This window comes from Capsicum annuum, chromosome 7 (genome assembly GCF_002878395.1).
Source record: "Capsicum annuum cultivar UCD-10X-F1 chromosome 7, UCD10Xv1.1, whole genome shotgun sequence".
Classification (NCBI taxonomy): domain Eukaryota; kingdom Viridiplantae; phylum Streptophyta; class Magnoliopsida; order Solanales; family Solanaceae; genus Capsicum; species Capsicum annuum.
In genome coordinates this window covers 71,111,725-71,124,360 of record NC_061117.1, presented here as the reverse complement: position 1 = coordinate 71,124,360, position 12,636 = coordinate 71,111,725, and the positions used below count along the sequence as shown (strand labels likewise).

The window sequence follows — 12,636 nt, the reverse complement described above, 5'->3', positions numbered from 1 at the left end:
GCTGAAGAGTTAGTCGGGCCCTGCTGACAATTATTTCTTCCTCATTGGGAAACTACCAGACATTCCCTTATTTGATGGCTTGACTTTCCACACCAAAAATACACATCTCTTCCTGCCAAGCACTCATCCTTGTAGTTCTTACCATATATCCTGCAAACCAATTGCAACCACTATTCATGCTACCTTTGGATTTGAAGCTTGAGGATCTATCCTGATTGTATTGTGTGAACTTAGGCATTAGAGAACTAGCAGAAGATATGGTTGGAGCTGAGGATTTTTGGAAAAATTGAGAAAGATTACCACCTTCTGGCCTCTAGTGAGAGAAGTTAAAATTACCAGCTTTGGCCCTCTTACTATCCCTTTATTTTTCTTTGAGATTGTCCTCCTTAATCTGTTGACAATGAACCATCAACCTGAAGAGGTCCATCTTCTTAATCAATAACGTTGTTCTATACTCTTTGACAACATCTTCTAAAACTCCAGACATAAACTTACTCATTCGGGCCATAAAATCACCCACAATAGTCAGAGCAGATCTTGCTAACTAGGTAAACTTGAGTGAATACTCTTTCATACTCATATAACCCTACTTTAGATTGATGAACTCCTGCACCTTGGCCTTTCTCAATTCAAGTTGGAAAAAATTGTCTAAGAAAGTAATAGCAAACTTATTCTACTCTAGAGGCCCAATATTAGTGCCTCTATCTTTCTGCCACTACTTTACCCAGGTGTGAGGCACCCTTTGTAATTGATAAGTAGCTAAATTAGCACTCTCATTCAAGTTAACACCTATAATATCAGTCACCTTATTCACACAATCCAAAAACTCATGTGGATCCTCCTCAGACTTAGATCCAGAGAATGCTAGAGGATTCATCCGAGTGAAATCCTAGATTCTTGCTCCTACCGTGCTCACCACAATATTGGTTGGAGAAATGGCCTACTAATTGTCTGGGCAGCCATAGATTAGGCTAAGGCAGTAAAAGCAACCCTAAATTAAGCGCGAGAGACCTGCTTATTTAGAGGGTCCTTAGGAATAAGTGGTAGTGCGGGCTGGTCCCTATTTCCCCTTTTAGTAGCCTTTCTACGAGGCATTTCCTTAAACTATAAAGAATGAATTGGAAGAAGTTTAATAGAGCTCACACTCCATCACACGACATGAGTACTAAAAGAAGAGAGACTTTCCTAAATGTTTCATAGTCTCTGACCCATAAGTGTGGTGTGCTTCTCACCCATAAAAAGGACTCAACTTAATGCAGCTTTCAGACACCCTAGGACACTCCAAACCTTGTGCTTTGATACTAAGTTTGTCATAACCCAAGACTAACCTCTAGTCATAACACGATGTTTAAGGCCATGAGTGACCCTAAGCTAACCCATAAACTGGCACAAGCTATAAATACTGAAAGAAAGATAATAAAATATTGTGTGGAAGTCATTTAATGAAATATCTGAATAGTAAAATCCATAACAAAAAGGTCTGAAACATATCACTGAAAAAACATAAATAACTATCTGACTATCTATAAGCCACTAAACATGATAAGTTGTTAGGAAAGATCCCCAACTAATTCAACCTATTGAAATAACATGAACTAAAATACTGGAAAACATGATAATTAATATAACTAGTCCTCGACTAATGAGGACTCACCAATGCTGTAGTTGAGTGATATAGGGATGGACTACATGCGATCGGGGAATAGAGCATCCAAACCTATATTATAAGACAATATAGTGCAAGAGAGAGTATGGGATCAGTACTTAGAATGTACTGGTATGTGAGATGGGTACTAGATGATATACATAAATATACTGAGCATGAATTCATGAATATATGAAATGAATGCAAGACCAAGTATAAACATGTACTTACATAATTTGAATAACAGGTATAGGGACACTTGGTCATGCAAACCTGGACTGATTATAATCTGAATACTACACTAAGGACTATGGGAGCTAACCATAATTGACATACCCTAATCTGAGATAATCAGGATCCAACCTGTAACCCCCAGTTAGAAGGGTGTCAACACCTTGCAAAAGGTACCAACACTGTCTGTGTGGATCCACTAATCTAATATCCCGATGGACTATGGTGTCAAGCCTAAACTGGCGGGTGACACCTATGAGGGTGTCAAGCCTAAACTGATAGGTGACCCCTCATAACCTACATTGGGAACATAGTTCTGGAACATAGGGACTGCTATTAACGACTCTGCCTAATTAACAGGAGAGCCTCCATCTCTGCAATCACTCAATGCAAAGATTTACTCCCAACTGAATGACTCTGAAGTATATTTTAAACATAAACTAACAACTGCTATACTTAAGTCATGTGGTCCTGAAAATAATATTGTATTTGTAACTGAAGGAATCACGAACTTGTAAATTGATGCATGTTCAAAACCTTTGTATGGGGTATTCATAACCCACAAACATAGACTAAATACAAATTGATCATGGTAATTATAGAACTGACCATGGTACAGGAAAAATCATGAATAACACTCAGTATTTCATTAATAGATCATAATGTAGATATTTGCATTATCAAACAAACAGAAATACAATTCTTATGAGGGAATATATATACATACCCAAAATAATTGAGAAAGAGTTGATAAAATACATATTTTACCTGAATAATTATAAAAAGGGACAAAAAGGATTTACATTTATAAATTTTAGGGAATTCTTGGGACCCAATGGATGGAAGGGATCCATTGATGAAATCCCACATACCTGAAGTAAAAGCTTTGGTGAAATCCTTCAAGTTGATCTTGTTCTTGAGACACCCTAATTTTCTCTTGAGGGAGAAGAGAATCATTTTTCTTTAGTGTAGGAGAAGTGATTTGGATGGTCTGAAGGATTAGGGTAGTGTTTACCCTTGATAACTGATGTTTTGGGAGCTCAAACAATATGGGTTTGGGTTATGAAGTGGTGAAAATTACCAAAAGTCCCCTATTAAAATATGCTGAGATTCTGTTCCCCAATCGTTATGACTCACCATATGACTCGTGATGTCTGGTTATGAGTCATAGTCTGAGTCGTAACCTGGGATACTGGGACCTTGGGTCCTTAGTGTTCGGACTAAGACTCCTCTGTATGAATCATCATTACTGACTATAAATCATAAGGTATAGTTGTAGTCAAAAAATCAACTTGTGGTCATACATTGTTATGACTACGACTGCTCTCTGAATGACTTGTTAAGTTTGACTACAAGTCATTAAGTAGAGTTATAGTCTGAATCTTTATGCTTGGGGCATTCACTGGTTAGGAAATAAGTCCACCTTACAACTCATAAGGTCTTACTATATGCTGGACTCATAACCACTGCCAGTTCACAGGTATATGAAGAAAATTTGAATAACTTTTTGCCACGGTTTTGGATTAAGACGATACTTGAAGCATTGGAAAGCTAATTTAGTGGCCTATCTTTTAAGGGGTCTAGAGCTTGGAAATACAATAGACCTTCTCTGTCATGATCTGAACCATGGCCTAGTCGTGATGGGTATCTCAAGACCACTAAGGACCAAAGACTACCCCCATTACCCTAGCCATGTAGAACACAATATAGCTCGCAGCAAATGAATTTTGAACATATAACAAGATAGAGCAGAATTCCTGACATATAATAAGATAGACCTTAGTTTAGAATATATTACAAGATAGTTAAGCAACTAACTCATAAAGGAATCTAAGAATTTCAACAACCATCCCAATCCATAGTAATCCACAAAGACTCTAATAACCAAGAACTACCTAAGTCAGGACATGCCTACGACCATATCCAAAATGAGTCTAAAAGGAATAGTATAAAACATAATAAAACAATGCCTTAAAATGATAGACCTTCTAGAGAACGGAAACTTACTGATTCAAGATAGGCTAGCAAATGAACTAGAATAACCTATCAATATTGGATGAAACAGAAATGTCTCTAGACCCTACATCGCATAGGGATACGACATCCAGGGACGGTTAGCAGGGTGAGCACTAACATGTTACTCAAGGAAGGGATAAAGTAATTCCATGATCAAATCAGTCCAAAACCATTTAAAACCAATGCACATAATCATATACATACATACATACATATATATATAATATGCCGGGATAGGGAACAAGGTTTACCATAAAAGTTAAAATATTAGCTTGGACTGTGTAGCATCAAACATAAAAAAAGGCTCCCACAGGCTATATATATCCAACTCCCCCTACCGAAAGGGCCCCAATGTGTGTTATCTGCATAAATCAAAAGTATGAAGGAATACCAGGGAATGCCCCGAACCCACGTCAATCCATGTTATAAATATATGTATAAAGTATGACACATTCACACGGTCATTAAGGCCAACCCCCCTCCGACAAATGTAGGTTTCCAGTATTAGTCCCTTAGGACCTCAACTTTTACTGCTAGCTCCACAACCCCTTTTAAGACCAACTAAAATAGTTTACATATTTCCATTCATTAATCAAGAATCATTCATTACGGTATATACCATTGGTATCATCATGTCGATTATGATTGCATGATAATCACTTGCTAACAATTAGGATTAGGGACATGATAATTATGTTGGTTCTACAATCAATCAAAACATGACTGCTACCCTAAATACTTAAAAATCTCCGAATTACACAAAAACACAACACAATACAAAACAAAACACAAAATAACACAAATTATTCTAGGCATGTCGGTTCTAAAACCATACCACAGCCGAATAGAAAAGAAGCACAACAATAAAAACAAGCGGCGGCATGGTATACCCACCCCCAACTAAAAACTATGCACTATCCTCAAGGCATTAAAATAAAGTAAAATAGAGGAAAGTGAGAACATAACTAGGATGCACTAGGCATTTATGTCCTTGGGTTGCCTCTTAAGCAGTGCCTGATTTAATTTCGCAGCATGACTTAGTTCCCTTGGCAACTCAGACTTCATCAAGGTCTATCTTAGGATAAACTTTTACTTATTCTCGTTTCCCGTGTAGTGTTTCACTCGCTGCCCGTTCAATTTAAATGGGATATCACCATCATGCTTTATCTAAATATCACAATATAGAAATACCTTAACCACAGTGAATGGTCCAGTCCATCATGATTTTTGCTTGCCGAGAAAGAAACAGAGTCTCGAATTATATAACAGGACCAGATCACCGAGTTTGAATATTCTTTTCTTAAATTTTTTGTTATGATACAACTTCAATCTTGCTTTGTATATTGCTGAGATCACATAGGCATAGAATCTAAATTCATCCAACTCATTCACTTTCCTCAACTACAAGTTTGTTGCATAACGCTACTCAAAATTTAGCTTTTTCAATGCCTGTTATGCCTTATGCTCAAGTTCAATTGGTAAGTGGAATCCTTTGCCATACACAAGCTGATATGGAGAGGCGCCTATAAAGGTAATATAAATTGTCCAATAGGACCACAATATATCGTCTAACTTTTTAGACTAGTCAGTCCTATTGGCATTCACAATCTTTGCCAATAGTAAGGTGTCTCCACTTTATTCCTGCACCATATCTATAAAGAAATGATTTAAACAAGAAGTTGCATAAGTGAGACCCACCATCATTGATATAGCACATTGAGTGCCAAATCGAAAAAAAATATTTTTCTTTCAAAAAGGCAGTTAATTTTCTACCTTCATTATCTAGGAGCACAACTGCTTCCACCTATTTTGACACATAGTCTACCGCTACCATAATGTATCTCATGCCATAGAAGCTCACAAATGAGCCCATAAAATCAATTCCCCTCACATCAAACAAATCCAACTCTAGAATATGTGTCATGGGGAGTTCCTGGCACCATATAATATTGCCTTGACGCTACACTGGTCATAGGATTTTTCAAAATCATGAGTATCCTTGTAAATTGAAGGCCAGTAAAACCCATAATGCAAAATTTTATCAGCAGTCCATGTGCCACGGTGTGACCCCTAATAGGTGATGAATGACAAGCTTCTAGAATGCTCATCATCTCTACCTCTGGAATGCATCTCCAAATCACACCATCAGCATAGATCCTAAATAAATATGTATTATTATAAAAGAAATTCCTTACCTCATGCATAAATTTTTTTTGCTGCCGGAAGGATATGTCTTCTGGGATAAGATCAATTGCCAAACAGTTGGCAAAATTAGCAAACCAGGGAATCAGATCTGGAGATACCACCAACACTCGCTCATTAGGAAAAGTATCATCTATATTGATATCATCCCCTAATTTTTGCATGGTCTAATCCCCAAGTCTAGATAAGTGGTCTGCAACCTAATTTTCTTTCCCTTTTCGGTCCTGTACTTCAAAATCTAACTCTTATAGCAAGAGAACCCAATAGATCAATCTTGATTTAGCATATTTATATAAAATCAAGTATCTAAAGGATGCATTGTTAGTGTGCATTATGAACTTAGTCCCAATCAAATAAGACCAAAATTTTTCAAAAGAAAAAACCACCGCAAGTAGCTCTTGTTTTTGTAATTGTATAATTTTACTGTGTGGGGTTTAAAGCTTTGTTGGCATAGTATATGGGATGCAGTATCTTTTATCTTTGTTGGCCGAGAACAGCTCCAAAGTCCACTCCGCTTACATCACACATTACCTCAAAAGGTACAGACTAGTCAGGAAACACAATGATGGGCGCCGAAATCAACCTCTCCTTCAGGCATTTGAAAGCCTTAAGGCAATAATCAGCAAACACAAATTTCACCATTTTCTCTAAAGTTTGCACAGAGTATTTGCAATTTTAAAGAAGTCCTTGATGAGCCTTTTATAAAAGCCTGCATTCCCCCAAAAGCTCTGTATGCCTTTAACTAATACTAGTGGTGGCAATATTTTAATCACCTCAATCTTTGCTTTGTCCATCTTAATACCATGTTTGGAGATCTTGTGCCCTAATGCGATAACTTATTTCACAATAAAGTGGCATTTTCCCCCCGTTTAGCACCAAATTGCACTCTTTACATCTCTGCGGTGCACTGGCCAAATGGGTCAAACAGTCATCTAATAAGTCCCCAATTTCCAAAAAGTCATCCATGAATACTTCAATTGCGTCTTCTATCATATTAGAGAATATAGACATCATACATCTCTGAAAAGTGGCATACTCATTACATAACCCGAACAACATCCTTTTGAATGCAAAGGTCCGTTGAGGCAAGTAAAAGTAGTATTTTCTTGGTCTTTGAGAGCAATCATAATTTGATTGTACCCCAAATACTATTCCAAAAAATAATACCAGCCCCATCCTGCTAGTCTATCCAACATCTAATCCATAAATGGAATAGGGGAGTAGTTCTTTTGCATAAACTTGTTCATATTTTTGTAATCCATGCATACTCTCCAATCGATCACTGGCCTCATTGGTACAAAGTTATTAATTCTATTTGGAACCACTGTGATCCCCCTTTCTTTGGCATGCATTGAACCAGGCTCACCCAATTGCTGTCTATAATGGGAAAAACCATCCCAACATCTAACCACTTGATTATCTCTTTTTTCACCGCCTCTTGCATAAGATGATTCAGTCGTCTCTGGTGCTCAATATTGGGAATTTTGTATGGCTCAAGCTAGATTTTATGTATTCATAAACCTGGTGGAATTCCCATAATGTCTACAATGGTCCACCCAATTGCTCTCTTGAGTTTCTTTAATATTGATGTCAAAGCTTCCACCTATGCTCCTGCCAAATCTGCCGCAATAATTAGAGGTAAGCATTTGCTTGCCCCAAGAAAGCATACTACAAATGTGATGGGAGGGTCTTTAATTTTAATACCGATGCCTCCTCAATAGATGGTTTTGCAGGAGGTATAGTTCTGTTGTTCAAGTCAAGATCCAACTTCTTAGGGGCAGATTTTTAATAACCTATGCCATGTCATACATTAACTAACTCATCATATTTATCTATTCCATTACTCTAAAAGTTCATGATCACTTCTACTAATGCTTCCACCCCTAATCTTGCCTCAATAGGTACATCCATTGCAACCACATCATCATTTAGTGCATCAATCACTACTACCACTCTCATATTATTGGGCTATTGACTTATTATGCATATATTTAACATAATTTAACCATTGTTCCATTTGAAGGTGATCTCCTCTAGGTTCATATCAATCAACACTCGACCAGTGGATAAAAAAGGTCTACCCAATATAATTGAAGAGTGGGCATCCACTTCACAGTCTAAACTCATGAAATTTGTTGGATATGTGAATAATGCCACCCTTACTTTTACATTACATACAATATCCACTAGATCCTTTACAAATCAATCAACCATCAATAGCCTTTTTGATGTAAGCTTGAATTCTCCTAGCCTCAATACTTTGTATATCACCAATGACATTACATTTATTCCTGCTCCCAAATCATATAGAGCTTGATTAATAATATCATATGTCCCAATAGATCATGGGATGGTGAGTGCCCCTGGGTCTTCTTTCTTTTCTACTCATGTTGCAAGAAAATTTGGGTTAAACTATTGCACTGTATCTTATAGTTCTTCCACAACCCAAGCATCATCATCATTACTCTCAAAGTCGTTATCACTATAAGTCAGCTTCAGGTGGCTTATCCACAACATTATAATTCTTATTTGGCTCATTATTAATAGGAAAAAATGTTCATCGGGTGGGGAGTCACCCCTAGTGTTAATAGCTAGGAAATGATGTAGTGTTGGAGGATTCTGTGCAGTGTTACTAGGAAGGGCACCTGCCTATTGTTAGGCCAAAGTGGCAGAGATTTGCCTATACTATTGCTCCAACTGCTTAATATTAGTTGAATGTTACTCAACTAACACAACCCAAAATTGAGCCTTGTCATATAGGCATCTTGAGCCCAACAAGGACCGAATATCGCCTTGTTTACCTATCCAAACCACCACATCAAAGTGCAAGTAGCAAATGAACTCCGATCATATAACAAGATAGTGGAAACAAGACTAGCAATCATTACTTAAGAAATGTCTAAATTATCCATTAATGTCAACATACTAACAATATACCCAAGTCCATAGTCATCCATAAGCCTCTACCAACTCGATATTTGTAATATGTCAGGAAATACCCCCGATAATAGCTAAAAACCAAGACTAATCAAGTCTATGATATAAGATAGAAAGACTATAAAATATATGCTTTCCGAAGTATGGAAGCTCACCACTTCAAAGACAACACAAAATTTGCTTGAACACCTGGTCACTGAGCAAGAAGAGAAGAAGAAGCTTTGGCCCTATGTCGTGTGGAAACACAACGCCCGAAGATGATTAGCGGTTGAACCGATAAAATATAACTCAAGGATAAGGATTAAATAGTGTCATTATTTAAAATCCAATCAAACCATCACATGCAACTATATTCATACACACAGGCATTTATGTAGATATATAGATACAATAAGTGAAAAAAGAGAAAGAAGTTTAGCATGCCTTTCGAAGTATCCAATCATGATACATAAAGTGGAGGACTCTAACCTTCCACCCGTATAAGTTAGAGGGATTGAACTTCTTAATCATATTACGAAAGGGACTCTAACCTCAAGTCATCTTATTAGGCAAGGGACTCTAACCTCAAGCTATTTTATTAGGAAAGGGACTCTAACCTCAAGACATTTTACTAGTCAAGGGACTCTAACCTCAAGCCATGTCATTAGGCATGGTACTCTTACCATACGCCATCTTATTTAGTAAGTAGACTCTAACCACTATCCATCGCATCCATTACTAGTCGACATTAGGAATCTAACCCTTTATCCATGCATTCACATCCACTTAGTTTGACATTCAAGGACTCTAACCCATTTAGCCAATTCAATCCACCAAGGCTACAAGTTAACACCATACATAACCACAAGGTATTCATGAACCATTTATCAATTAATCACTTTAATAGGACAATTTCTTAGTTTGAATCAACATTCAAGTCAATTTGTTATCATCAAGAACAATGCAACACCATTCATCCTTTATTAGCATACATATACCAAACCTTAGGTCAAGACACAATTAAATTTTAATGTTAGGGACTATAACTCTTTTTAAGCAAGAAAAATACCAAAATTGTCAATTCACTCCTTACATAGCCAACAAGGCCTTTATAATATCATTTGCCAACCATTCTTACTCATTAAGTCATTACCTTAGTTTAAAACACTATTAACATGCAATTATTTATTTCTCTTAGACATTTTCACAAACACCTTGAGGGCATACCTTCACTATGACTAAACCCCAAGTGAAACCCATCAAGATTAGGGTTAATCATGACCCATTCATTAAACCACAATCAACAAGCACCCATAAGTGCAAATCATCACCAAAAATATGTATAAACACAAGAGTAAACAATACTCACCACTATGCATCAAAACCCTCAACATTTTATTTCAAAATCCATCATTCAAGAATTATAATCAATGTTTAAAATACAAGTTATTTTATAAATAACAACAAGGGAAGAGTTACATACCTTATACAAGGTGATCAACGGAAAGATTCTTGGTCTCTAAGCTCCAAGATGGCCTCCTTGATGAACCCTAGCCCCTAATTTTATTAAAGAAGTTTAGAGAGGATTTTGGAATGTTTTTAATATTGTATAGGTGAAGAATGAAGGGATTCAAATAAGGTTATAAGTGGTGGGTAATAAGGGTTTAGAGGTGGGAAAAGTCTAAAATGTCCTCGGCTTAAAAGTTGAAATGTGAACCCTAGAAGGGTAAGACTCACCCCTTGATTCGTACCATAGGGTACGAGTGGTACCCTAAATCATAACCTAGACCTCACATAGGACACCCATACTGACCAACATACGACTATACATGCATGACTCGTACCTTAAGGTATGAGTGGTACAATACAAACCTTACCCAAGACTGTGTCCACTAGACCAAGCTTAACACATCATACGAATTGACATCATACAACTAGTACCCAATTAAATGACTTGGGAGAGGCCAACCATACCTTGGATAGAATGTAACCCTTACTACACTTCCTAAGATACAAACAAGAGGACACCAAACTATATCCTATGGTACGATTATACCCATGAGTCGTACCTTTCCCAGAAACTTCAACTAAGGGAATATTCCTACGGTTCAAAGCCAAGGTGTTTCATCAACCTACTGGGTCAATCCTAAAATTTTGTCCTTGAGTTCTTTAAGGAAAGTTTCCTAGATCTATTAACTCTTCATCAGTTTAGTCAACATTGCTTCTATTCTTCATTCCACATCTCGTCGGCTAGGTGGAATGTATTTATCTCTATCATCATATTTCTGACCTTGATTCCCTTTCCCTTAGTCTCAGAAACCCACCAACTGATGATTCACATACTTTGGCTCATCCTCTAACTTAGATTTATGTACCCTACAAGTTGCACCCTATGCCCCTACTGCATCAACCTTTTCAGAATTTATTGTTCTAAATTATTAGGCTAACTCACTAATATCTATCCTTAATAGTGAAATATCCTGAGCTACAACATCCTCTGCTAATCTCCGCTCACTAAAAGGTCCAATTGCATAAATGTCAGAACCTCTTTCAACCTTTCGAGTTTGCCACCCTCGGTTAGTTAATAAGATCTGATCTATAATACTCAAAGCTATCTCCCATTGTAATCTCATGAAGGCTCCTCTGGGGATAGTGGATGACATTGCTCTGGAACTGATACTCAAGGCTCTATAAAAGATCACCAAAAAACATATTCTTGAAATTCGGTGGTTATGCACCATGCTAAGCTTCTTCTTATACCAGACTATTGTCACGGGCTCATTTTTCAACGTGTCAGCGGCACACAATTCTGCCCGTGCGGCGCCCATGGTTCCCCCAACTATGGGCCAGCCTTCCTCATTTCCCAGGTCTTTAGCACGATCCTGTGCTTGTGGGAAGCTCTCCTCAGAGGCTTGCCCCCTTTGGTGCCGCTCCTTCAACATGTCGGCTGACATGGCCAACGTATAAGCAACTCTTCTGGCGCACCTTTAATTCGTGGATCTCATCCATATGCGCTTCTGGGGATGGCTATGGACATACTCGTCCCTTGCCTTGGCCTGAGCATTGCCATCGCATGCACAGTCCTATCCTCAAGCTTGACATCGCCTCATGCACGTGCACTTGGCCTTTGCTTCGCCCGAGTAGGGCAACTCTCAATCCTTGGCCTTTGTCTCAAGCGTCTTTCTTAGATATGCCCTCTCATGTCTTATGGCATAGCCAAGCATAGCCCACACAACTTGTATCCATCTTCCGTAGCACAGTGTCGCCCCACAACTGCGCGTCTAGGCCAACGGACCCTTGCTCGCTTGGCTGAACCTTGACCAAGCTCACAAGTTAGCTCACGAGTCTCTTGGGGAGAGTATCTCGATTGCTCTATCGGCTTGGAGGTATCCTTCCATCATTTAGACAGCCCACGGGGCTTGTCGGTTCATATAGCCAACCTCTAGCCTTTTCCGACGCCCAACGCTAGTCCACCCGACCTTGCGTTGCCCATAGGGTTCCCAAGCCCTATGAGTACCTTGCGCATTCCTTTGGCATGCCAAGGCAGGCCCTTGAGGTTGTCCCTCAAGGCAGCACACTTGGGGTGGCCATCTGTCGACACACCCGGGGGAGGCTGGTAGGCTGTC

General features: G+C 38.3%; 1 pseudogene; it reads right to left on the bottom strand.

The window, feature by feature from the left end:
- The window catches only part of LOC107876528, a 42,870-nt pseudogene extending 30,918 nt beyond the window's left edge, over window positions 1-11,952 (bottom strand).
- Between the last annotated feature and the right edge of the window lie 684 nt (window positions 11,953-12,636).